A 27,221-nucleotide genomic window follows, 5' to 3' on the forward strand; every position below is an offset into this window, starting at 1 on the left:
CACAAAGAAGTAGCATAAACTATTGTCCTGCCAAAACATGTGAACTTCAGGAACATTTATTTTTATACCCCTGTTTGCAGGAATGCTTGAAATTTAGAAAAGCCTTTGGATTTAGAGCTAACCTGAGTAATTTTAGAGGCTTCAGTCAGATGATACTTTTAGTTTCAAGTGAAAATTCTGTGATTTTTCAATGGTTACACCTTTCATTTGCCTCTAATTTGAAAGAAAGCTTAGTTTTTACATAAAAATCCTCAAATAAAGATTAGAAAGTAAATAATTACCAAGGATTCAGCATTTGATGAATGTACTAGTGAAAGTTGTTCAATGCAGTTGCAAGGTGCATGACTTACAGAATAATGTACCAGTAGGATCAGGACTTTCAGCTGTGGATTATAAAGTAATTGTTGCTTATTGAAACAAACCTGGCTATATCTGTCATTTCTTCTGTTTGAAATTTTTAGTCACACAAGTGAGGTAGATGCTTCACTTCCATTGCAACTCAGAAGCAGTGGGTCACTTATACTGGTGTGAAATACTTAAAAAAAACCCTACATACCTGTATGTAAATATGATGAAAAAAATCAGTTTCAGACTTTAAGATGGAAGATCATGTATTACTGTGGTGTCTGTGTTCAACAGTGTTCAGTGTAGTCCCAGTATGCTGCAAACATGAATGTTAATGGGGCTTGCAGAGAGTTTGCTACTGCTGCTTCTTCAGACTACTGTGTCAGCGTAAAGTTTGATTCTTACATTTCTTTATGCACAAAAAGTCAGCAATCATGATAATACCAGGCGTTAGAAAGAGCATGCAACTCATTTTAGTTTGACCACACAGTCAATACAGAAAAAGGCTCTGGAGTGTATGGTGGCATATGTCTTTTTCGGCAGAGGAGTAGCTTTCCAGAGAACAGTGGATGCTGGGGGATGGTGTTTCTCAGCAGTGGCAAATAAATGATGAGAGATAACTGCTTTGTGGTGTACTTAAAATTGTTATACTGAACTGGGAGGCTTAGTAAAGATTATTGAATAATTTGGCAATTGCTGGATAACTCCAAATTAATCGCAGTATTACTAGAGGAAACAGGTGGGGAGGTGAAGAGGACTGCACAGGGCATGTGCCCCTCCAACATAGGTATCATCATATCATCTTCCAGGCAGCCCAGGGTCTTTCCTCCCTGTCTGCCAAACTCTGTCTTAAATGCCTCAACTGTTTGCTGACTTTGGTTAATTCAGGGACAATTGGAGTTGCCCCGTCCACCAGATTCCCTGCTGAAGTGCTGAGTGCCCTCTCTGCTCTGTGACAAGCTTGGGAATGCAGGGTATCACTGGCCTCTGGTGCCCAACTCAAGAAAGCGTCCCGCCAGACAAATGGGCAAATATATACTGCCTGTTTAGTAACTAAGCCAAGAGTTCTGTGCATCCCTCCCAAGTCTGATTTGAGGGATTTTGAGGTCTAGAGAGCTGGCATTGCAGCATGTGGTGTCTTAACAAAGAAAAAGTGGAGAGATTCTTCATTATTAACTTTTTGGAAACACCTTGCTAAAATGTAGCATTTAAAAATACATGTTGATAAAACCCCGGCATCATCTCAAATCTTAAGAGTATGTCTCTGCATGGTTTTGTGGTCACTCAAGGGTTCTTCCAATAAGGCAGAACAAGTATCAGTAGAAGTTTGGCAGTGGTTTGGCAGTGATAGCATGGAGCTCTGTATGTGCTAGTTTAACTTGCATTGAGTAGGGGGAGGTTAGATCATGCAGAGTGGGGCTGGGCTGCATTTAGAGTTCCTGGTACTTGATTTGTTGGTTTAAATAAGGTTGCTGTGTCTGGGAGCTACCAAAACTACTGGGTCTCTGGGGCTAGTCACTGACAGTTGGTGCTGATGAGACAAGGACATGTCCTGGACATTGCTTCAAGAGGCAAGATCTGGTTAACAACTATCCCGGTGCTAGGAGGTTGAAAATCCTCTTCGTGGATTTCTTTTAGAGCACTGGATGTTGAAAACAGTATTTTCTCTTGGGAAATGATCATTCAATTAACTGGGTATTTATTTTGGTAATAAGTTCTGTTGTTGTTGAAAGTGGAAACTAGTTGGGGATAAGATCTGCTTATTAGAGGTCTTGTTCTTGGGTTTTATAGGAGTGGGGGAGGCAAGGGAGGAGGATGAGCTTACTGCCTTTGGTGCTTGGGGTAGAATTTTTACCCTGTTTTTCTGCCCTTCCTTAAAGAAGCTGCCATTGAAAACTGGAGCCTTTAGGAATGTATGGGAAATACACTAAGGTCTCAGCACTGAGACCAAGTTACCTGTGTTTCTCTAAAGTACCTAGTGTTTACCAGCCCATTTGGTATCAAGGCTGTGTTTAACATTCTCCCCAACCGTCCCTCCACTCTCTGGTAGAAAAAGTAACATTAAAAAAAATAATAGAACAATTAGTGTGCTGAAGATTTGCATAGGTATCTGCTGACAGGGAGTTAATCTCTGTGGTTTATATACTGCATTGGTTTACAAGTGATGCTGTTAAATTCACAGGCCACATGTTCACCCAAGCAGAAGATCAAATTGTAATACTGGAATCACTTTAATATAAATGTAAATGTTGGAGAAGATATTGAACTACACCAAATCACTTGTTACTACAGTCTCTTGCTTGTAGAGGAGCACACTTACCTTTGCTCCGGTGTTCTCAGCACCAAAACTAACAGTTGCTTTTATTCTCCTGCCTTTTCCTGGGCTGTACCAACCAGGGTCCCAAAGAGCAGCAATGGTGGCCAGCTACTTGAGAGATGCAGGGATGCAGCTGATGACTTCTCTAGAGTTTAACAACAGCATCTTGGAGTTTTTTGGTCTCCTATGGGCCATTGTACCGCTCTGTTGCAGTTCAGAGTGCACTGATGGAAAAGTATCAGTGGGTCAGCTCTGCAGCAACTGCACTTCACAGCATGATGTTTTTTGTATAAATAGCTCTTACTGTGAACCTGTGTTTAACTTAAGGAGTGCTGGGCAAGTGTAGGAATAGGACAGTTTGTATGACTGTCAAGCCAGTGTTGTACCCTGACAAGCATAGTGGCTCTTCTGCACAAAGAACAAGGACATATGTTGGGTTGGGGTCTTTAAAACTCCTTTGGTAAAGAGTAGCCTATCTTAAACCTTTTCTTCCTGTCAGTTAAAAACAAGAAAAAAAAAACCAAAAAACAACAAAGTGCTTGTATATGTTAATGCTGTTACTGTGTTGTATTCATACGGGCAGCTATCTAACATGTAGATTGGAATCTGTGTTCCTTACATTGATGCTGGAGTGGCAGGAAGAGACCCACCCTCTTCTATGGTGTTCCACACATGCACTTTAGATTTTAGTGCAAGCATCCTGTATGATTTTTCCTGATGAAGAGATCTGCTGAATTTCTATATGCAGTATCACTTTGCATACTTCATTAATTTCTGGTGAGTGAAGCTAGAATGTAGAAAAATAAATTGGTTTGGGGAATATTTTTAGGGGGGGAGTTGCATATTTGAAGAAAAATACGAATTTTGACTTTTGGTAATCTGTTTTCTGTTCTCTTAAAGTGAAGTGTTGCATAGTAAAAACTTCTTTTAACCCTGAGCCCCACACAAACACTGTGGAGAAAACCACGGAGCAGAGGATATCACCTTTTTTTTAACTGAATGAGAAGAATTTCTCATTTAGTTTTAGGTGGTATGTGGACAAAACATAGAGAAGCTTTTAGAAGAGACCATGTAATAGTCACTGATTCACATGTGGCTTTGGTGTCAGGTCATTAGACAAGAGCAGACATCATCACAAGGGATGTTACAGCAAGCGTTTTGCTCTGGTATAAGAAACAGTAAGCAGCAGAAATTCATAGGGATAGTTGAAATTTTTTTTTGCTGGATTTTCATGTTGGCTACTGTATTTATATGGTGCGTTCATGCTGGCATAACCCCCCTTTCTTCATGTTTCTAGGGAGGAGTCCTCTGTCCTTGCTAACAGCTGTGGTGGCCTTGGCTGGGGCCAGCCATCCTCCTGCAGCTCTGCTTCCCAGGGATGGCTGTGCCAGGCCAGCTGTTTCCAAAACTATGATGTGTGCCAGTGTACCCCTGCAAGCACCCTGGGGCAAGGTTGGCCCTCTCTGCCAGAGGGCAGGGGTGGCAGGGGAGGCTGTGGAGGTGGGAGAGCAGCCGTAGCTTAAAGCAGCATAAGGACAGCTAAAGGTCAGGCAGGGCTTGCTCTTAAGTAAAACTGAATGAAAATTATTTCCCTGCTGCTTTTGCTGCCCTGCTCACTTTTCCAGCCAGCATGTTTATGGAGGAAAATATAACCTGAATATGCCAGGAATGGGATGGCAACCCACCTGCAGGGACCTGACCTCTCCTCCATGCTTGCTCCCTCTCCCTCAGTGCTGCCACAGAGACTGATCTCATCTCCTGCCGTGGCTGGCGCAGCCGCCAGCTGTCCATAAATGCAGACAAAATATATTTCTTTAAGTCACTTCCCTGATTTCTGAATCTTGCCCACTTTGTTCTCCAACTTTTTCCAGTGCCTACAGAGGTCTGTTGGGTTTTTGGGCCTTGAATGTAAAAGGAAATCTAAAAGTCACAGGTTACATCCCCAAACAAAGCTGAACTTCAGAATTCTGGCAGCAGTTAAACCAGTGGGATCAAGCTCCAAAAATCTGAGCTGAAATTCAGGTGCTCAAGTTTCACATGGCACTTGATCACTGTCTTAATATACAAATGGGTGCCACACTTGGACTTTCTAATGTGCAAGCTAATACTGAAACTTGAAGAAAATTGCAGATGTATCCTGAAAGCAGAACTCAAGCTTTTGTAATGCTTTTTCAACATTTCATTAAAATAAGTTAAATTTGAAAGATTTATTTTTATATATTTTAGGATTTGAATTCAGTGAATGATATGTGAAATTGGAGGGAGTGTGGGGGGTTTTTTCCCCTGCAGAAAAGAATACAAGATTTGGCCCAAATACTGGAGGATTCTGTAAAAACAATTATACATTACTCTAAAGGAAATTTCAGATAAATAGTTGTGTGTAGTGGCTGTTTCTAATTGGGCTTGATGTTTTATTGCCATTAGTTTTCCATTTAGGAGGGAGGATCAGAACTATAAAACTTGATGTAAATTAGCAGAGTGAAATAGTTTTCTTTTCAACTGCTCTTTGAGTCTTTGCATACCTCTTTAAAGCATATGTTTAGAAAATATTGGAGCAGTACATCTAGGAAGAAAACTGGGTTGTTTTGGAAATCAGAAGTGTATGTCCTAATAAATTGTTTCTGATAGAACTAGAAAATAGAGAAGATTATACTAATAGAAGTTTTTTTTTTGAAACTTGGGGTTGCATTTTAACCTCATGGAGAACAGTCATTATTATGTCATTATTCTTAGAATAAAAACTAGACAAAACCATCCTAATTTTAAGAAATTTTGATACTTGTAATGTGTTGGTGTTTTTTTGCTGCAAGTAATATGTGAATTTACATTGTGAGAAGTAAACTTCTGCATCCGTAAATTTGCCAATAACTTGTTCTCATAATTCTAAAAAGGGGGCAACAGTAATAGGATTTTATTCTGCCACATTGTATGTACTATCTGAGTACCTTCTACCTATAGCAGAGAAGACCTGGGATTTAACTTCTCAGGATAACAGTATGGGGGAGGGATAAGAAGAGACAGCATGCTGCTTGTTGTCAGGATTTTTGGCTTGGGTATTTTGTGCATTATTTAGATTTGATGTTTGTACCTGAAGTTTTTCTGTATTTGAGATACACAGGTGTGTACAGTAGGTAACAGGGCAGTGGCTTTCCATGATGGAAATGTGCTGTTAATGTACTGCATAGCTCAGAAAGCACTGCTGTGTATATGTGCCTATATGAAAACATTAGATACAACTTCTAAGAAGTTCTGAGATCCAGGAATCATAAAAATGGTGATTCTGCTATTTCTGAATACACAGATTGTCAAAGTTTTCTGGAATGTTTTATCAATTAATGTGTCTGTTTAGTGTTATATTAATTGTGTGGTATTGCAGTGTTATATAAACATTGGATTGGGAGATTGCATCTGTTTTGAGGTGAATAGTGACTTTGTTTAGATTTTGTAATTAAAATTGTATTTCTTATAGGAATTAGAATAAAATGTGGAGCTTCAATGGAGATGCTACTTTATTAGTATTGCTGCAATACTCTCTATGTATATGTGAGCACCGTTCAGGTCTGAATTTTACTGGAGGTGGTCTTACAATAGTAGACTGAAATTGCAGATTTGATTGGAGAATTGTTTGGATGTCTTCACTGATAGTCACTTCTGGATTACGTTTTGGAGTGTATTAAGCATACTCTCAAGATACATGTTTGTTTCAATAATTGCGTTGTTTGCTGCTCGCAACGCACATGTGAGCTGCTGTATTTTCCTTGCTATATAGGAGGGGAAAGCCTCCACCCAGGCAGGATTAATCAATGTTACCTTTTCTATTTTCTTTGACCAGATCTGCTCCATCCTGGTCACTTACTAAGTGACTTTAATGCTCCAAAAGTACCCAGGCAACAAGCCAAGAGAAGTCGTCATGTCATGTCAGTTCAGGACAAGATAGATAAACTGATGGAGTGAGTAAATGTGTGATCAAACTACCTGTGGCTTGGCTTGTTTTAAATAAATATGGAGACAGTTTGATGCTTAATCTCCACCTGTCATTAATGTAGGGAATGAGAGGTGAGAAGTAGTCACATAGAAATTTATTTTGACAGCTACAGTTTAAGCAATACAAAACATCAAGTTAGTTTTAAAGCAGTAAATGCTTGACTGAAGGTGCTTGGACTTCTAAGTGTGTTCATACCCACATGTTTAGTGCTTGCTACTTCCTTCCTTATGCCTTCTTGTGAGGTAGATTTTTATCTAGTAGCTAAAGGATGATCCCTTTTAAACATTTTCAAGCTTTAAAAAAATGTGGATCTCCCTGCAAGAAAAAAAGCTGACACAATTTAGTGGGTTTTTGTCTTTTCCAAAATTACTTTAAAGACATAGAAACATTGTCCTGTAGATATATGGGTGCCTGAAAGAATGAATGTAAGCCTACCAACAGACTCATCTTCTTAATTTCTTTTGCAGACCTGTAGGAAGTAATGAGTGCAGTGTTAAAACCTTCTCATGTACTGCGGTATCTGTACTGCAGTGGGAGACCCCTGAACAGGATAATAACACTAGTCAACAAAGATAATGACAGAATTCCAACTGGTTGGTAGTGTTAAACACAAACTGTTTTGCTTTGAAAAGAATGATGGCATAACATGACTTTAACAGTCCTGGCTGTGAAATCATACTGAAATGGTAAACTTTGATTTTAAAATGTACTTGTCCTTTTCTTGACCTCAGTCAAGGAGACTTAGAAGAGACAAATGAGCAGAGCGTAATTACTCAAAGTACAAGCAGATGCTACTCTTGTTTCTCAAGGAAGTTTCTTGCATAGAAAGGCAGGGTTAAAGAAATGGAACTTTTTGTACTGAAAACAATGCAATACTTTAGCCTGTTTTTCTAGCTTTTTCTTTGTATGACCTGTCATCTTAAGGATGAAGTGCCTTTAATAATAAAAGACTGAAGTGGGCTGGTAGAGGAGGGTCTTTCAGAATAAAGTCATTTGCAAAACAAATAATAGCAGGTTACTTAAAAAGATGTGAGAAAGTTTTATTTTGTTGCCAAATCAAGATAGACTGAATATGTTCTTTAGTTTTTAAAGATGTGCCTTAAGTGATTTGTTAGATAACCTCATAACAATGGTCAATTATATTTATTTGCTACTAGAAGTACTTCTCTTAGTGGGAAAAAAAAAAAGATGCTTCCGTTGCTTTTGAGGTTGCTGAATAAATCGTCCTTGTCTGTCATGTCAGGAGTGCCAGAGACTGCTCTTCTGTATCTAGTGAAAAACTCTCAGGTGTACCTGAAGTGAAAAAGTAGAGGGGAGTAAGGAGGCTGTACTGTACACTGTAGCAACGTATACCTGTCCAGTGTTGGTGAGGACTAAGAAGTGTCCCTTCAAAACTGAGTATCCAATTGAGAAGCAGAGGGAAAACAACGCTCATTGCTGTAGCATTTCTTCTATACAGCAGGTAGGAAACAGCTTCTCTGATACACACAGAATAACCCTGAGATTGTTGGTGGGCTTGTGAACTCATTTATCTCAAGTGTTGTGCACTCCCAGAGCTGTGAGTAATGTGGTACAATTGTTGGTTTTGATTTGAAGAGAAGCCCAGGTATTTATGTAACAATAATTGTATCAGAAAATGCAGTTACTTTGGGAGTATCTTTGCTGTTTCTCTTAAGTTGTTTAGTATTAAACAACTTAAGAGTTGTTTAACAAGTTAAGAGCTCTTACCTGTATTTTCATCTTGTCTGCTCTCGGTCCACATACCACCACTGCACAATATTCCATGCAGGTTTTGTGGTTTCTTGCTTTAAATGCTCACTAAATCTGTTTGGCTGAGTGTGTAAATCACATTTGCAGTTTTGATACGGTTCTGGCTTTAAGATGTGTGTTTCCTTAGTAAGGAAGCAGCTGTATATGTCTCCAGTGCTAATAGTTTCCCCCAAAAAGAATCATTAAGTACTCATGGGAGTAAAACTAGTGTCTCAGTTTATGATTGAAAAGGGTTAAAGCTGCCAAACTACAGGGACACAAGTGCAGAAATGGCATTGATATGAAGGTGGATAGGATGTGGTGGGTTGCTGCTCATATGCTGGCTAGCCTAGCCTGCATGCTGAGATAGAGGCTGCCTTTAGTCTCCTTGTGGCCATTGTGATGTTGCTGCAGCACCTGAAGATCCTGCTGCAATGAGGCTTTGCATCTGCTCAGTCGGAGCTGACTGCTCCATCGGAGGAGCTGTAGGTGGGAATGTATGTCTGCATCAGTGACCTTCAGCTTACAGCCTGAGGATTCAGTGTAACTGCAGTCACCACAGGCAGGCTGTGAACTGGGAAGCCTTGGGACAAAGGCATGGGTCCTGTCTGTCCACTCCTGGAAATGAAGGCCACAGGCTTTGGAGAGAGGCCAGGAGAGAGGGTGTGATTGTGTTTCTAGTTCAGTCTGGATTTGTCTACAGACAGAGCATAGGACATACTTTGAAACAGTGTCAAAAGTGAACAAGCCTCAGTGAATTTAAAAGGAGTCATTAAATACTTTCTTAGAAGTTGTTGAGTTTCATAATCTGGAACAGAATCTTCCAAATGGGAGTTAGACATGCTACAGGTTCCTATACTGAGCAGATGAGAGAAAATATGTGAAAGAAGTGGTAAAAAAAAATTGGTTGGCCACCTTGCCTCTGTTTTCTGTTCTCCTGTCTGTATAATATAGTATATAATATAATATATAGTATAATGTAGTATAATATAATCCCATCAGATGTGATTTTTGAAAGTGTAAGATCTTAAACTGATTCACTATTTCATTTTGGCCCTGTATCTGCTCTGTACCCACCAGTACAAACACGCAGCATCTTGCCATATAGAGCTAATGGGACAAAACATTGAGACCTGAAAGAGGGCAAGACAAGTGTAAAAACCATGCAGTATCCCTAGTTACCTCCACAGCCTCATTCAGAAAAGCCCTAAATGCATGGGGATTGTCTCCTTTTGGCTGAGAGGTACAGATCAGATCCTAGCTGTGTGAGTGTTACAAACATCCGCTGCCATGCTGTTTCCTGTTACGAATTTAATTATTACTTTGAAACATTGGCTGATGGCTCTCACGGTAGTCAGTCCACCCTCCCTTGTGTTTTTTTGGCTTTTGTTTTCCAAGCTCACGTTTATTTACAATGCTGTACATCACTGTTTTCTGTGGGGTTTTTGTAACACTGCCTTAATGACCCAAACCAGCCTTACTGCTGACCAATGTGGGGAACAGGCAAGCAGCAGAAGCAGCCCGACTGGCACAGGCCGGGACGGCAGCACCAGCCTTCCTGGGGTTGCCAGCTCCTGCAGGGAGCGAGCTTCCGTGGCCTGCCTTCCCGTGGGAACAGGAGCCCCGTGCAGGTAGAGAAAGCTCTTAAAAGGGTGGGAGATGCTGTTTTCGAGGTTAAGCCCTGCTTGGAGTCAGTTTGAGTTTTAGAATGAAAAGCCTCTCAGTTCTTGAAGCTTGTTTTCCTAAAGAATCCCTCTCTTTTTCTTTTAAACTTCATCAGAAGAAGTAATTTACGTGCTAGACGCGGCAGTTCAGTCTTTCAGAAGATGCCATAATCTGTTGCTTTTATCACGCCGGAGGAGTTCCCGCAGTTGCAGAGCAGGAGCGTTGAGCCCGTCCCGCAGGACGTGCCCTTTCAAACCGGCTCACGCGTGATAGCGGGCTCGGCGCCCACGGCAGCCCTCATCCCGGGCCAGGGCGAACAGGGAAGCATCCGGGGCGAGCAGGGAAGCATCCAGGGCCGCTTCGGGGCCGGGGGCTGTGGGGCAGCAGGGCGGGCGGCGTGTGGGGGCCGCTTGCGCAGGGCCGGTACCTGTGCGGCGAGTGCGCTGCGCGGGGCTGCCGCGGGCCTCTGCCCCTGGGCGAGGGGGTGCTGGCGTCCGTGTCAGCCCCGGCGCTGGTATTTCAGTAATGCGGTTCTGGTTGGTCATACTGCCAAAGCCAGGCTATAAGCAGCGAGTCTTTGCTCCACTTTTCCTCGCTCCTTGCCTCCGCTCCGCCCCGTCCGTGCTCCCCGCGCTGCTGAGATCAGCTTCCTGCTTTTCGTTTCCCTCGGAACAGCGCTGTTACTCCTCCCCCGAAAGAGTTATTTGCATCGGGCCGGAGCTAATGTCTGTGAGCGGCTGCGGGCTCTGTTTGTGACACGAGAACGCCGGGCTGGAGAAGCGGTGTCACGGTGGTCGTGGTGTGTTGCCGAGCGCCAGGGCTGTAGGCAGGATGGCAGAGCGCTGCGCCGAAAACACTTGTGTGCCAGCTCTGTGACCGGGAAGGCAGAGGTGAGTGCCGCTCGTACCTCGCGGGGGTCCAGGCAGTTGTTGGAGGAGGAACCAAGAGTCACAACCTAGCCCGACTCAATAACAAGAGACGAGCAATTATGTTGTTGCCGTCTCCGATTAGATGGTTTTGCTCCGACTAATGCTGTAATGGAGTATACTCAGGAAATGATGTATTTTACTGTAGCAAAGATCTGTAGTCAATAAAAGTTTATAGTTTGTAAGTATCTGGATTTTCTCATTGAAAAGTATAAATAGGTATGACACAAATGCAGCCATAAAGGACAGATGATAAAGATAAACTTTACTCTAAACAACTTAAAAAATCCACTTACATTATTTCAGGACTTCTGGATGGATTGAGCAGTGCAAGAGAAGATACTTTACAGTGGTTTAGTAATAACTGTGGATCTAGAACAGTGTGATGTATTTGAGGGAGTGATATGATGTTATAACAGGGAAATAAAATTAGAGACATGAAAACCAAAAAAGAAAAAATACTTTTTACAGTTGCCAAATATCTTTCAAAAAGGAAGCCAGGCTGGTTTAGAGAAAAATGTTTGTAATAATCTCAGTTGCACCAGATGGACAATTTCTACGGAAAGGTGTCAAATTACATTGTTGCATGGGATTTTTAAAATTATTTTTCTTTACAGAATGAAGACTGTGAATGTCACAGGTTCTTTAATCAATTTTCAGCTTTTCAATGAGCATCTCTATCTGTATTCCCCCAAATTTAAGTTCTGAAATTGCTAATCTGTGACTGGTGGTAGGTTACACAAATACTTTGTGTTGTCATATTCTGCTTTTGCTGTGTTTTTATTACTGCCTGTTAACAGTCGGATCAATGGGATGACTTTGTTTGCTGTGGCCATGATGCTCTGAGTGATTTTGCAGAGGACTCTTCATGGGAGGCCACTCAAACACGCAGCTGTGGTGGGCCAGCCCGGTGTTGGATGCTGCCACCACAGCTACAGGGCTCTGTGTCAAGGTCTGAGCTGCTCCCCAGGTTACAGGGGACAGTAGTAACAAATCAAAGATCTTGATCAGGATCATCTGAGGCCTAACCAGAATTGCTTGTGCTCATGGTCCAGAGAAGGGTGTGTGATTTGAGTAGCTGTTTTCTGTTCTGACAAGTTTAATTTATTGATTGTTCTATAAAATGAAAGACATGGACCCCTTTATTAGCTCTTACAGTGAAATTCTCCAGTAGCTTTGCTGAAAGCCATTCTGGAGAAGCATGTGTTTTTAAAGTTTGATGCATTGTGGTGAAAAATGAGAGATGTACAGTAAATTAGAAATTGGGGTTTGATTTCTGGTAATATTTTTGATGATTACTGACTTGCCGTTTTTACTTGGTGGAAGTTTGTTCTGCTTCTTACCAGCAGCCTTATACTTTAACAGGTCTTTCAAGAAGTCTGGAGAGAGACTTTTTACGAGGGAATGTAGTGATAGAACAAGGGAGCATGGCCTTAAGCTAAAGAAGGGTAGGTTTAGATTAGATATTAGGAAGAAATTTTTTTACTGTGAGGGTTGTGAGGCACTGGCACAGGTAGCCCTGAGATGTTGACCTGGAGGTGTTCAAAAGCAGGTGGAATGGAGCTCTTAGGAACATGGTCTAGTTGAAGGTGTCCCTGCCTGTGGCAGAGGGGTTGGAGCCAGATCATCTTCAAGGTCCTTTCCAGCCCCAATGGTTCAGTGATTGTGTGCTTCTGTGATTCTTCAAGTTTCCGGGCAAGTAAAAGTCATAAGGGTGTTGTATTACTGGCTCACACTTACTGCTTGCAGTTGAACAGTTTTGCAGATAAAGGTGTAAGGCCAAAATGAAAACAACAAACCACTTTTATAGCCCAGTCTGTGGCCTCCACTTGAGTATTGGTGGAGGAGCATTGTATAGGAGGTAATAAAATTTCCAGTCATGTGTGGCCTTGCATCTTTTATATTTGTTTTCATGTGCTGGGTATACTGCACTGCATGGTTTTGCCTCTATGAAATCTCTAAATTCATTGCTACTAAATCTACTACTTGTTTTAGACTTGTGCTCAAGAAATTAACCCTGTGTTTTGTCATTATTCTGAGGGATAAAATAGCAGCTAAAGACATTTATGTGCTGTGTGCACATTTTATCAGTGTGTTAAAAAGATAACACAAGCCTGTTTATTTCAGTGTGTTGAATCTAAAGATAATTCTACATGCTAATGTCTTAACAAGAAATGTATGGTAAATATGCTTATGCTGTAGACTTCAGTTTTCCATTGTGGGCCCAAGCATCAACCCTTACTGGCCTTTTTACTTTCATTCTGCCAGTAAGGAAACTCTGTAGCACTGAGAACCTCAGAATCATGTGAAGCATTAAGCACAAGAGCTATTGGACCTTTTTGCTCTTTTATTCAGTTTGTACCTATTTTCAGCATCTCAGATATAATTGATAGGAGGCTGCTGTCAAAAATACAACCTGTTGGTTCTTCTAACTGATTTTCCTGCTTCAGACAGCTAGAGTCAAAGCATTTGCTGCTTCTCTGTCGTACTTTGGCAACCTGCTTTTCTCTTAGCTTATAGAAATCGGTTAATGTATTTCAGAATCCACCGAAGGGTGAAAAGAAGTTGTATCTTAAAGCTGGATACTTCCTCACTGGAGAGATCACAAAAGTACTAATAAGTGCTCTGTATTTGTAGGCATGAGGAATGAAGGGAATGGCTCCCAGAGTATTTTTTTCTGCCTTCAACATGTGTAATGTTGACCACCATCTTCATAGTAGGTAGAAGATACAGACATTATTTGAATTACAGCTCCCTGATAAAGAAGTGGAATAAGACACATTTAGCAGAAGTAATAGTGAATCAAAATATTTAAATGGCAGTATTATTACTGAAAGAAACAGTCCTTGCTTCTTGGGGCCATGCTAGTGTTTTTGTTGTATTATGAACTGGACTAGAGGAATGATCATAGCTAAAGTTAATGGTTTTTATTAGCTTAACTCTTTCTACCCAAAGATAGAACTGATTCACTACTTGGTGGATCAGCTAATGTACTGTGAATCAGACTTGAGAACTAAACAGTTCTGTTGCCCCCTAAAAAGGGGTCCAGGAGTGTGTAGTAGAAAAGCAGGACAGGGGACACGACTCATTTTGGTTTCAGAGCTGGCCAATGCTTGCTGTTTGTCAAGCTAGAGCCTTAAGGGCAGGCTAAGTAAAGTGCAAGAGGAGGAGGAGGATATATCTCCAGAAATAGAGCACTACTGTCTATTTCTTCTACTAGGGACTTACATGTATCTTTTAAACATGATTTTGCAGTCTGGATAGTTTCTAGAGCAGATAGCATCAGCTAGTTAGTGATGCTGATGATAACATGTCTTAATTGTGATGTTGTTTTTATCTTTCTCCTGTGATCCTTTCTGAAGTTGATGCTGTGACAATTTCATCAGTTACTCTTGAGATTTTCAGTAGTGGTGAGCTACCTGAAAAAGAGCAGATGCTCAAGTGGCCTGTAAAAAGAGTACATTTCTCTGGCCGATATTCTAATAATTTTTTTTGTTTGTTTTTTAAGTGGCAGGGTGATATTAGTTGCTCAAGCATTATTTGTGGCGTACAGCAAGTTTTTGTTAGTAGTTTTCAAACTTTTGTCATGTGTCAGGTACTGACAAAACCAACAACAGGTATTCAACATGCATTCACTGGTGCTGTGTTTTGGCTAGGAAAGTTGAATGTTATATCCCAAGGTAAAGTTCCTTTTCTGAGATTTGCTAATGTATACCCATGCATTTTGTTTTGGGTCTTGTTACTTTCTGTGAGACTTCATGCAAGTACAGAAATCCATGATAATGGATTTTGAAACGGGATAAAAGGATCAATGTTTACTTTGCTTTGAAATTGCTCAGGTAGTAGAGTTTAGAGTTGAAAATGTTGTCTCTGCTCCTTCCCTTGCCCTATGAAAGCAAACTGAAAACCACAGAAAAATGTGGCATATTGAGTCTTCAGATTTTTAAGTAATATTTTAGGGTACCTTAAGCTGAAAAAATTATACTGTTAATTGAAAACTTTATACAAACCAAAAATTATAATTATGGGAAAGTAACAAGTGAAATGATAGTTTTAGTATGAGAAAGAAAACTTACTGTAATATCTCTGTCAAGCTTGCACAGCTTTTATAAAGCCAAAAGGACTGAAACAATGACCTAGAAATGCAAACACAACAAAAACATTATAAATTTGGCTACTTGGTTTGATTGTATCTTTCTTTCAGAGGGAAAAATAAGGTTTTCTCACTTTTTCTTGTGAATAAAGAGTATTAAGAGTAAAAAGAAAAATAATGCTTTCTTTGGTAGCCAAGTTATGGCACAATACTAGAATTGATGCAGCTGGGCCATCATCTGTAAGTACACAGCTTCTGTGCACTTTCAGGGGCACTGCCCCTGTTGCAGCACCTTCTAACAGTGTTTTGTCCACCCTCCTCATGGATGTGTTGTAACATCAGCCGCTTGGATCGTTCTCCTTGGACTTCTGAGTGGAACGATGCTGGGAGAGCCTCGCTGGGAAGCTCGGTCACAGCAGTGGAGGGACTTTGCAAGGAGCTAGGGTCATGTGCTGCTTTGGGACAGTCTTCCCTGATGGCCAGCTAGCCTGAGTTGAAACCATGGCAGCATCTGAGATTCTTCAAATGTGAAACTTGAGTATGGAATGGCATGGCTTTTGTGATACTCTACAGATTCCTTCTTTTCTCAAAAGCAGCCACAGAAGGTGCTGCCAGAAAAACATGTGCATTTCAGCTGAAGATGAGCAGGATCTGCTGCAGGGGAAAGTCACTTAAAATGTGTCCACCTCTTTTTATCTGTTAGTTCACTACTGTGCAGTAAAATGCTTTTTATGATATCAGGAGGTTAAAATACTTTCAAATTAAAGGGATATATTTATGCAGATGTTAAAACAAAATAATTTTCTCAAACTAATTTAAAAATTAAACTGTCTGTAGAAATGAAAAAAATTTGAGTTTTCCTGTTCCCTGCTAGCTACAGGAATATATAAGGGTGTTTTAAATTTAAAATTGTACTAATGTAGCTGTAACTGTTCCATACTTAAATAAATAACTTTCTTTTTGTAACTTATGCTGCCCCTCAAAGCTTGTTAATGTTTGGAGTAACTTGGAAGTAGCAATCAGGTGTGTACACACCTGAAAGTTTTTTGGGTAAAGATGCAGGCAAATTCCACATGGGCCTATTGTGCATTAACAAAATCTCAGTAAACAGAATTTTGGTGCAACTCACTCAAGAAGCAGGTTCTTGCTAGTCAGTAACAGTAAAATGTTACTAGATTTCAGATATTTCCTTCTCCCTTCAAAGCTCCAGTAAGGCAGGCAGCTAGCCAGACCCCATTTGCAAAAAAACAATGGTATAGTCTAACAACACAACTGAGGCCTTCCCATCTGTAGCAGGACTCATGGTTTATTCAAAATGATCACAGGAATAAGACTCTGGTAGAGGTTTTCTGAATTAGGTTCTGAGCTTTCACTGAACGTCTGACTTGAGTCCCTGCTCCGTGAATTCTGAATCTGCACCTGGAGATGTTTGCTGCAGGTACTGACATCTGCTCTCTGGCGGACCTTGAATGAGACAAGGAATCCAAATTGATGTGTTGAAGTGGTGGTTAGGCAGAGGAAAAATAGGTACTTTCCGGGTGAGCTTTCATAAGAAGTGAATATACTCTGAATATTATCATCAATTTATACTGTTGCTTGTGACTACATTTTTGGCAGTATGGGTTGACAAATGCACATAAAAACACGTAAATCCTTTGCTCTTGGCAGTTCTAAGAGGTATTTCAGCTTGTCCTGCAGGTCCTTAGAGAAAGACATCTTCAGTTGACTGATAACTCTTTAGCACATTTCTGCTGAGTAATTAAGGTGCAAATAGAGGCTGTAGAGATGCTTAGGCTTCAGTCAGTAATGTGTTTGTTTTAAGATAGTGAGCCTCCTTGATTTATAACTAGAAAAAAATTAATTCTTGAACATTGTGCCATCTCTTGAAGATGGTTATGGAGCATAATATGATCCCTTTGTAAAACTTGGTGGGGAGCAAGGGGGCAGGCAGCTACCCAGCTAACCTAAGTTCCCAGGTAGTCTGTGTAGTAAGACCTCTAGAAAAGACATGTTATGTCTGTCTTCTGGGGTGGTAAAAGCCTGGTCAATATCATAAATCATTTATCAAAAGGAAGTATGCCAAAGTATGTATTTGCAGCACTAACAAAGTGCATGTTTTCTACAAAGTACCATGTTTTGGCTGATCTGCATATTAGGAAGTAGTAAAAGGTTCAGAAGAAGTTTCCTATTTTAATGTTAATGCACAGAGTGAGGGGCTTAAAGAGTGGCTGTGGTATTTTGCAATTTCTTGTGTTTCCAAGTCTGCCACTAATTTTGTTTTCTGCACATTGCCTTTGCAAAAAAGGCCTACAGTGTGGTGTTCACTTTTATCTTGCATGTACCTGCAAAAAAGTGTGTACACATACCTACACTTTTAAACACTTAGGTATGAATATGTATGTAATAGAAAAAGTATGTGCATCTTTGCTGTGGTAACAGGACAAAATGAGCTTTGGTGGCTATTTCTGATCCCCATTCACTCTTGCAGTTTACTGAAAACAGGAGACAAGGCAATGAGTCTTGGCCTAACACAGACATGTGTAGACCTCTGGTACTGTCTGCTACTGGTTTCATCAGTGACATTTTTTAGCTTGCTGTGTTAGACCAGTAGTAAACCCACACTTTCACTGTTTCTACCAAAGAGAATCTTATTTTTAAAGTACACAGCTAATGAAATAAACTTGAAGTGAATTAAATTTGTGTCTAAGTAAAAAACCAAATAAAGTCAATGTTATATAAAGTAGTAAAAGTGGCCTTATCTGTCAAATGATTCTGGCTAGTTAAGGCTAAAAAATGCTGATATTATTTTTTTGACAATGCAAATTAGGCCTGTTTAACTGGAGAAATAAATCTGGTTAGTGCCTGTACAAACCTGAGTGCTGCAGAACTGTTTTCTCACTTTCAGATAGAAAAGTCCAGTCTCTGTGACTGGACTGCTGAGCAGTGAGTAGCAAGAAATAGCTCTTGGTGATTTACTGACCTAAAAGGATAAGATGTCCCCCATCTTGGAGAAATAAATATGATTTAGAGTCTGCACCCTCCACATAGGGTGAATCTGACCAACACTTGTTAGATATGTAAAGCAAGGTGAAGGTTTTGCCTGCTGGGATCAGAGCTTTAATCATTACTTAGCTGATGCTCATGACCTCACCATTTTGAAGGAATCTTCTCTCTTTAATTGTCATTAGGGCTTGCAAGGATATTTTTTTTTTCTTTCACGTCTTTGTATAGTGTGGTACCACTGTTTTCCACCTTCAGCTGCAGAATGAAGTTGGTTGGGGTTCCTTAAGCATACCAGAATGATAATTTGCATTTTATAGCATTTTTCACTTTTTGTACCTGAATGATAATGGAAAAAGCTAGGTGACATCTTTGTGACTGAAGTGATTGAGGCAGGTGGAAGCTCTGAATCACAGGAAGGTTAAGTATGGATTTAAGGAAGTTTTTTGGCTTCCCTGAAAGGTTTGGAGAACCTGTGGTTCCTTATTTTGAGGGTGGGGAGGGGAAGCTGCTGCTGGGATTAAATTATAGGCTATTAAACTGCATGGCAGGGTGTAAGGGGGCATATTATAAAATGGTGTGAAAGTTGTGTGTGATGATTAGCAGTTGATGCTCACTGTATTATATTTACCTCTGATCAACAGTGCAGATACCCCAAGAGAAAATATGCAAATAGCAACTCCTAGTCTGTGAAGGAATAGTAGCAACATGTTCTTCCAGAGTCTGGCATTAGTGTGGCAGCAAAATGATTTCCAGGAACAACAAAAAGCATAGGACAATCCTGCCTAAGGTGTGTTTAGGTGTCTGCAATTCAATCATTCAGCAGGTAACACAGATTAACACAGAGTAAAAAAATGGATCTGAGTTTGTTTTGAAACCAAGGTGTTGTTATGAGAAATCAATGCCAGTTTTTCACTTTCTTACATAGTTGAAATGGCCATTCATTAGAAGAATGAATATTTGATGTTTTCATAAAAAATTCTACTCTTAAATTTCTGTAGCGTACCTGCCTGGAGGGGTTGTACAGAGAATTGATAGCCCATTACAAATATTTATGAAGCTTAGTAAGATTTTTATAGATGTTAATACTGTTTATCAAAGCATTATTTTAACTTGTACTTCAGATACCTGTTTTAATCTATTATGGTTCTTTCTTTTGCTAGGTAACTTTCTTTGTTACTAGGTAGCTGGTTCTCCTATGGCTGAGAGACCTTACCTAAGTACCCATGTGCTTTGTCCAAGCCTTCACAGTGGGTTTGTGGCAGAGGAGGGATGTGGGCCAAGGAAACTGCTGCTGCTTAGCAGTTTAATCCATGTCACCTGAACTGGTGCTTCCCAGGGATAGCAACTTTACTCAGAAAAGGTTTGTCCACACTGAAGAGGAACAGGCAGCTGCACAAGGGCTGGAAATAATACAGCCATGTCTCCTCCCAAGCATAAGGAGAGAGCTTGGTTTTGGCCTTGACATGGGTTGGAGGTGGGAAACTAGTGTCTAGCGCACACTAAGGAACATCAACAGGGAACATCCTGAGCAAGGCTGCAAGGACCATGCCATGGTACTGGACCTGCAGTGGACTCTTGTCTGTGCTTGCATGCTTTAAGCAGTAAAAAAACCTTGTCTTGCCCTGGCAGCTAGACTACAGAAGCTGGTGAGGCTGCAGGAATTGTTTGTGGCCACTAGATGACTCCTTCGGCCTGCTGGTGGATAAACTCAGAGCTGAAAAGAAGTCTGAAAAGCTGGTGCAGGAAGGAGGGGCCCATCTGAAAGAGGTGCATCAAAATTAACGGGTTTTGTATCTCCCAACTGATGGAAGTGTTCATGTGGCTTTTAGTTTGAGGTGAAGTAGTTCAGGGTAATAAAACTCTACAGATCACTGATTTGGGATGTTTGTTAATAAGTTTGCATTTTCAAAACGAGGGTCCTAACCTCCATCAGGTCAGGCTGGATTCACTGAGGCAGTAAACATGTGAAGTAGCTAATTTTACAAGTTGTATTACTTGTAGACTAGACTGCAAGTGACACCTGGGTTTGTGAGGAGCTCTGGCTTTCACTTTGCAAGCTTTCATAAAAAGAAAACTCACTGAACACTCTACCCAAACCAGCAGCAACATAATGTTATCTTTGCCACTTCTTTGCATCTTGTAGATGGGCAAGACAAATCCTGTTAGGCTGGGAAAAATGTAAACAGACTCTACTGAGGTTAAGGCCTAGACAGAATTCCCACAAACTCACTGTGTTGCCTAGGTAGAGGGTCCACTCACCTTTTGATGCTCAGGATTAAATAATCTTCCTGTCATTTAGAGAGAGGGCATACAATGCTTTAGTTGCATAAATGTCTAGGAGTAAGTGTGTAAACATCTAGGAGGAAGTGTGTAGTCCCTTTCTCAAGGTAGTTAGGTGGTGAGGTGGTTCTGATGTTGCTCCATGTGTTTCCTCAAATCTGTTTTTATTTCTGAGATGTAATAATGAATCACTAGTTGCCAATAAATGTGACCAGTTCCTGGTGCAAAGTATGTGCTGAATGAAACAGTAGTGCCCATGGCTGATTTTTTTAAAATTCAAAGCTGTTTTTTTAAGCCAAGAATCTCCTAGCAATAAGACTTGGTTCTCATCTAGGGCTTGATCTGTGAAGGTGTTATGTTATTCTTTGAAGCTGTGAAGTCTGAGTGCTTCAGTGTTTGTGGTAAGCTAATTATGTTTTTAAACTTAATGCCCAGTAAGAGTGTCATGTTTGGAAGTTTTCTTCAGCTAAAGTTTTTTCTCTCTTAAATACAGAAGACCTGTTGGTAAGTCCAAAACTTCTTCTGAATTAGCTTCCGAAAATGCCATTCTGGATTGAGTCTTTGCAAACCAGGACTACAATTTTCTTGACCCAAACCATGTTTCTTTTGAGGGTTCTGTTTACCCAGTGACATATTGGAGTTTAGTTCTTCGGATGTTTCACAAAGACGTGATATAAAAGCAGCTGTTGTATGAGATTTTCAGTTACTTTCTATTTGTGCATGTAGGATATGTATGTAATACAGTTATTTGTATGAATATATGCAAACATCCCTTGTCTCTAGCTTTCCAAATATGCATACCTTGACACATATGCACAGGCATTCTTCCCTTGCTCCCTACCTTGTTTTCTGCCCCAAGACCCTGTTTTTGAGATTGTGTTTAAAAACTTTTGTAAATTTTGTACTGGTCTAAAGGGAAACTGGGTAACCTGTAATTTACATTAATCATTTGTAAATAAACTATGACAGAATTGAAGAGGAAAAATATTGAAAAAAGAAACTGGGTTTTATCATTTACTTAAATCATTTCCATCTGTCTTGTTGCTGTGTCATTATTTTGTTACACTAAGTGTTCTGTTTAACTTGCTTTCTGAGATTTCTGTGTTTTTATCTGTTTCCTTAAAAGCTGTAGCTCTAAGGAGATGCCTTGCATGGTTTAATTGAAAGGCCAAGAAGGAAGATTTCAGGGCAACACCAGGAGCAAAACTAATGGTCATCTATTTAAGCTTACTTGGTTTGGGTATGTTTAGTGCATTGATCTCTTACATGCTGTAAGAGAAATAAAACTGTGCTGCACTGTGTTAAGATCAGGCTACTAAATGTAAAGAAAAAATTAAAGGAAAAAATACCTAATCCTGTAGTTCCCACTAGATTCTCACTCTGAAAAGTGTTTTATTGTTGGATTTATGCTTTTTCTGCTTCTGTCATTGATGGTTATAGATATGAATAGAAGGCAGCATGTGTAGCATGGATCAAAGTGAGGTGAATGAGCTGAATTGGAAATTTACCATGCTTGAGCTAAGCTGGCAGTGGAAAGGACATGAGCGGCTTAATTTTATTTAGAGCTGTGTAAAGTGAGAGGCATTCATGTGTGTGCATGTGTTCGGCTCCCCCAGCCTCTGCCTTGTCCCTCTTCTCGATCTCCGGGCCCTATGTGACGTGCTGGGATGTACAGGTTATCAGCTCTGAGCACATCTGGCATTTCAGGAATTAGCTGGGCTGCTGCAGCAGTTGGGAGCACAAGGGATGGTGACATATTTTATGTTCAGCTTCCTCTCTGAAGTGGCTGAGCTGAGTCAAGCAGCAGGGCAAAGGCTGAGCAAGGCGCTGATGTTTCCCTGAACACTGCTTGTGTGTTTGCCTGCCTGCCCTGTTCACTGACTGTGATGTGGTGATGGAATGGCCAGTCCCTTTGATATTTCTTTGTCCCAGCCCTTAGGATAGTCAGTGTTCAGAATGGTTAATAGACGTGCTTTGTAATGTTATGGCTTGTTGTAGAAACACCCCAAGAAAGGAGTCCTGAGAATGGTCAGGCTGAAACAGACCATGAGCATTTCACTGTGTTTATTTAGGGAAGGGAAAAAAAAAAAGAAAACCTAAACTCAAAACAAATTCTCTTGGTATCTGAGAACTTCTGAAAGAAGAGAATTTTGTTTGAAGCAAAGTTGTATGGCAGTATTAATTAAACAACTGACTTCATTTAGGGTTAAGAAGGAAAGCTTCAGATATTTCTTACCCAGTCCTATTTTCACCTCAAATACAAGCATTTGATTGTGAAGCAAGATTTGACTGGGAATTTGAAATGCTGTTGAGGACTGTTTGCAGAACGTTTTTCATTCACGCATTGAATTACATAAACTGTAAACTGAATGTGTCTTAAAACAAGAGCTCCTAAAACTTTTAATTTGTCCTGCGAAACCTCGGGATATCTTCATAGCCTAACACTGTATTTTGCAAAGGTTTATACCTGTACTACCATCATGTGAAGCACTGGGAACATTGCACTAGTGCTCCCATGGAGTTTCTGTCACCTGGAGTCTTTTCCAGCATCAGTTTTAGAAGTCAGGTTTTATTTCCTAGTGCCAATATTGACACAGTTGTGATTTGGGTTTATTTAGTATTCACTCTGAAGAGGGTATATTTATATTCTTTGATGTGCATCCAGAAAATTGTTTTGTTGTGGCTGGGATTCCTATTGTATGTGGGCACCAGGGCTCCCTCTAGGATTAGATTTCCTCATCCTCCCAAAGCTGCTTTGAGGAGAATGCTTTTTGTACTGCTGAGAATTGGATTTGGCGTCAAAGCCTGTTCCAGTGCCTTGTGTCCCAACTGTATAGGGCACCCGACGGTGCACAAGTATTATCCCCAGCCATGGTGACCAAACTCCTGCCATCTTCTTTACCCTTCTGAGCTCTCACAATGGAAAATCCATGGAAAAAGACTGCTGAAATGCATAAATTGCAGCTGTTAGTACTAATACCTCATTTTAGGATGATACCAGTGCTAAATTTCACTGGCTTATTTGGACTCCTGATAAGTCAGTCATATTCTCAGTCTGTCTCCTTTCCAGCCTTGTATTTCCAGGTAATGTGCAACTAAACAATCTGTTCGTGGCTTGTGCCAATGTATCACGCTGGATAAGATGACACACAATTTTTTTCATGTGAATTAAGGAGGGGGTAAAGAATTTGTTTATTTAATAAGGCTTGGTTCCCTAACTGAGTTTTGGCAGAAACTCTACATGAGGTGATACTAGAGACAAAAATTAACACCTCACACTGGCCAAGCCCTACTAGCACAGATGAAAGTTGTAGATCAAGTCTCCAAAGAGATGGACTATCTGTGGCAGAGCTTTTACAGCCTGCGATGGGGCAGATCCCGTGAGAAAGTGACATGCTGATGGTAACTAGTTGAAACTTACTCTGGATTTTGTGTTACTGTTTTTCCCTCTCAGTTGTAAAGAAGCAGCAAACCAGACTTCTAATACAGTGCTAGATATTTATTTGTTTATAATAGCTCTCCCATCCAGGTGATTGATGGGCTATCTCTTTTTATCTTGTGGTATATTTCTGCATCAAGCACTTACTTTAATTTGATAGAGATCTGTAGCACTTCCGTTTGGGATAGACCGCAGAGCAATATCTGTAGATGTGATTGCAGAAACCTGTTAGGTGCTATTAATTACAACTTTTTTAATAAACTGTAACCTAAACCTAAAAAAAGCCTAGCACCACAAAACCAACCCCTCTGCCCCAAATAATCCCCCCAAACAGCCAACAACTGAATATGCATAATTTTTTGTATACAACGGTTTTCCAATCATCCTTAAAGTTCAGCTGTTGACTATCTGCAATGGTAAAAAATACTGAATAGTGTTCTTTACATTGTATTGTTGTTGTATTTTTCTTTTTTCACAACTGAATATTACTGCAAAGGCTTTAAAATATGGTAACAATACATTTTTATTAAGTAAGAACCATCTTAATTATGTTTATGCTAAGTTGGAGAGTCAAAGTATGCTCTTATGTTGTCTAATGTACATGTACATACACAGATCAGGCATAGTAAGGAACTCCAGGTGGAAACTTGAACAGTTGTCTTGATGTCACTTTTTCCTGTGCAGGTGTAGACACAAGGACTGAATCTGGCGTTCAGAGTAAATAAGTAGTCCCACATTCAATTATTTCATTTCCTGGTAAAATTTTATTTAAAACTGTCGTTTTTATTTTTAAAAGTTTAAATAATAACAAGATATTTATGGCTTTTCTTCCCACCCCCACAAAAGCTGTTTTAGTTGAGCATTCTGATCAGGTCTGTAACTCCATGATTACATAGCATTGAGGAATGAAAGAAAATATCATGCTGTTCAGCAAACACAGTCTACAAAGACAAGTTAATGGTTAACTACATTAAAGTCTGGAAATTACTGTATATTAATTACAGTTAATTATGAGATTATACAAGCACATCGACGTGCAGTGTGCTTGGAACATATGTTTTAGGAAAATGATTTGTGTATTACCACCTCATGTCAGGACCATTTTTCACTACAAAAATCACCAAAGAACCTTCACGGCCCTGCCTGGTCTTAACGTGCAGGCTTGTATTCTTCAGTGAGCACCTCTAAAGAAAAGTGAATCAATTTCCATTTGGGCTACAGTGATAACAGCTTGCACAGCTGTGTGATTTGCTGCCTGTGGTTGGCCCCATAGAGCAAAGGTAGTTTCTCCTGATGGAGTTTTGGAACCACTTGGAAACTTGTCCCTGCTAGAGCTGCCTTTAGGCAACTTCTAGCATGCTATGTTTTGGTTTCTGCATATCTATCTTCTGGCTGTACACCAAGATGTGATATTTAAGAGTGTGCTGTGCTCCCCTCTTGACTCTACTCCTCTGGAGCAGCCTCTATGAAATCAGGATTTTTACAGCCAGTTTTCCCTTACATTTTGCCCTTAATCAGAGGCTGTGTCAGAGGAAAAAAGTTTGCTTTCCAGATTTCTTTTTTCAAGAAAAAATTAATCTTTTCTTCATCCCATGGTCTTTATCCTTTTTATAATATTGCTACTAATAATACTTACTATCTTTGGCTTGCACCTTTTGCTGAAAGTCAAATTCTAAAAAAAAAAGTCAGCTTGTATGACAAGGGACTTCTGTGTGCAACCCATGTCATGAAATTTCACAAGGTTTGCAGGAGTGCTGGAGCAAGTGGGAGGTCAAAGGCCACAGCTCTTAAGTCTTGATCCTGAGAATATTTACATGTAGGCATAGCTTCTCCACCAGATCTCCCTTCTGTTGACCTCAGGGCTGACTTGTATATTTGAAATGGAGCCCAAATGTTAATGCTCGTGAGTTGGTGACAACAGCAACTGGGGAGGCAGGGTGTAAATGCACTGCTGGAAAGGATGGCATTCACTTCCTCGGCTATCAGCTGCTCATCATGGTGGACTACTGTCCAGCTACTGCTCCAGAAGGATGGGCATCTTCTGGGGCTCGACTGGCATATTTGCCAGCCCATGAAGACATCACAGGTACTCCAGTCCTTCTTACACGCTCACAGGTACTGAAGGACAGATTTCAGGAAACAGCATCCATTCCTAAGTAGCTTGACTCTATTTTAGAGTAAAAGTAACTTTTCTGAAACTCTTCATAAAAAACAGTAATTACTGAAATCACTGTCAGGGTCATGGCCAGCTGCTGCATCAATCTCCCAAGGCAGTCATGATTATCCTGTTTTCTTTAATACACTTGGGATGCTCATGGTGTTGGAACTCACACTGAGGATTAGATGCAGGGCTGATAGATGATAATGGTCGAGTTGGTCTGTGTGTGGTATTGATGGAGGGGGAAACACTGCTGTGCTTCAGCCGTTTCAGGTGCCTTTGGTTTTTCTGTCAGCATTCCAGTTAATAATGTTGTTGAAAAACAGCTGTGTGGTATCTGTAAATGCCTTTTATGAGGTGAGAAAGTACTTACAGACGCTTTCAGTTACTACCTATTAATATAAATACTCGCACCTCTGAATGATTGCACAAAGCAAATAGGCACCTAAGACATCGGCACTTCCTAAAAAAAATGGGGCTGTTTTTCACCCTTTGTAAGTTTGATTTGTTTTCAAGTGGTTTGTAATTGGCCGCTCACTGTTACGGTGCAACTAATTTTGAGTACCTAAGCAATGAATTTTTTACATCATAAACAGCTACTTCTGCAGTGAATTTAAAGCTGGTTTCTGCTGTATAGTACAGAAATAAATAGATGACTTGGCACTGGGGAATAATAACCCCTACCTGACACCTAATGCTCCTTGTATACTGCGTTACTGTGACTCTTCATAGGTAGTTAATAGCTTTTGGGAAAGCCATGAGGTCCTATGTAGGCAAATGGGCTACCTGTCTTCTTGCCAGCAAACTTCTACCTGATCCACAGGAAGATGAAGCTCCCATCCTAGCATGCTTCCTTGTTGTTGCACCCAAATTTATATGAGGGCTACCTTGCTTTTACCTCTTCTGCATAATTTCCATGAATCTGTAGAGGAAGGATAGGAATGTAAATGTACTGAAGGCACACTCCGATCAAAATTCTCAAATATCCAAAAGCATCACAAATCTACACATTTATAGCAAGTTTATGTAATCGATTTGTAAAACTCGGTACCATAGTATAGTTTTAAAGATGTGTTCCTGAGATAAGACAACAAAACCAGCTAGGACTATTTTTACCTGAAACCAGCTCTTTTAAGTCTAGTTTCAAATACGTCTTTGTGGACTTGCAGTCATACATAGTATATCTTTAATTTCTTGAATTTAAATGCAGTGCTTCCCATTTTGAAACAAAATTGGACTGGAGAAGGGGTTGTGAAGAATG

The 27,221-nt window shown here is 40.3% G+C and overlaps 1 protein-coding gene across 17 annotated transcripts in view; it reads left to right on the forward strand.

Annotated features, from left to right (window-relative positions):
• The window catches only part of BBX (BBX high mobility group box domain containing), a 150,079-nt gene that overhangs the window by 22,854 nt on the left and 100,004 nt on the right, over positions 1-27,221 (forward strand). For 3 of the 17 annotated variants that reach the window (XM_050975967.1, XM_050976424.1, XM_050975547.1), the window contains exon 3: positions 6,495-6,612. The exons of 13 other annotated variants lie outside the window; for them this stretch is intronic. The gene's annotated coding sequence lies outside the window, so the exon portion shown is untranslated. Of the gene's footprint in view, positions 1-6,494; positions 6,613-10,736; positions 10,952-27,221 lie in introns of those variants that run through there. One more of the 17 variants, XM_018920191.3, reaches the window with a different exon arrangement.

This window comes from Serinus canaria, chromosome 1 (assembly GCF_022539315.1).
Source record: "Serinus canaria isolate serCan28SL12 chromosome 1, serCan2020, whole genome shotgun sequence".
NCBI classification, from domain to species: Eukaryota; Metazoa; Chordata; class Aves; order Passeriformes; family Fringillidae; genus Serinus; species Serinus canaria.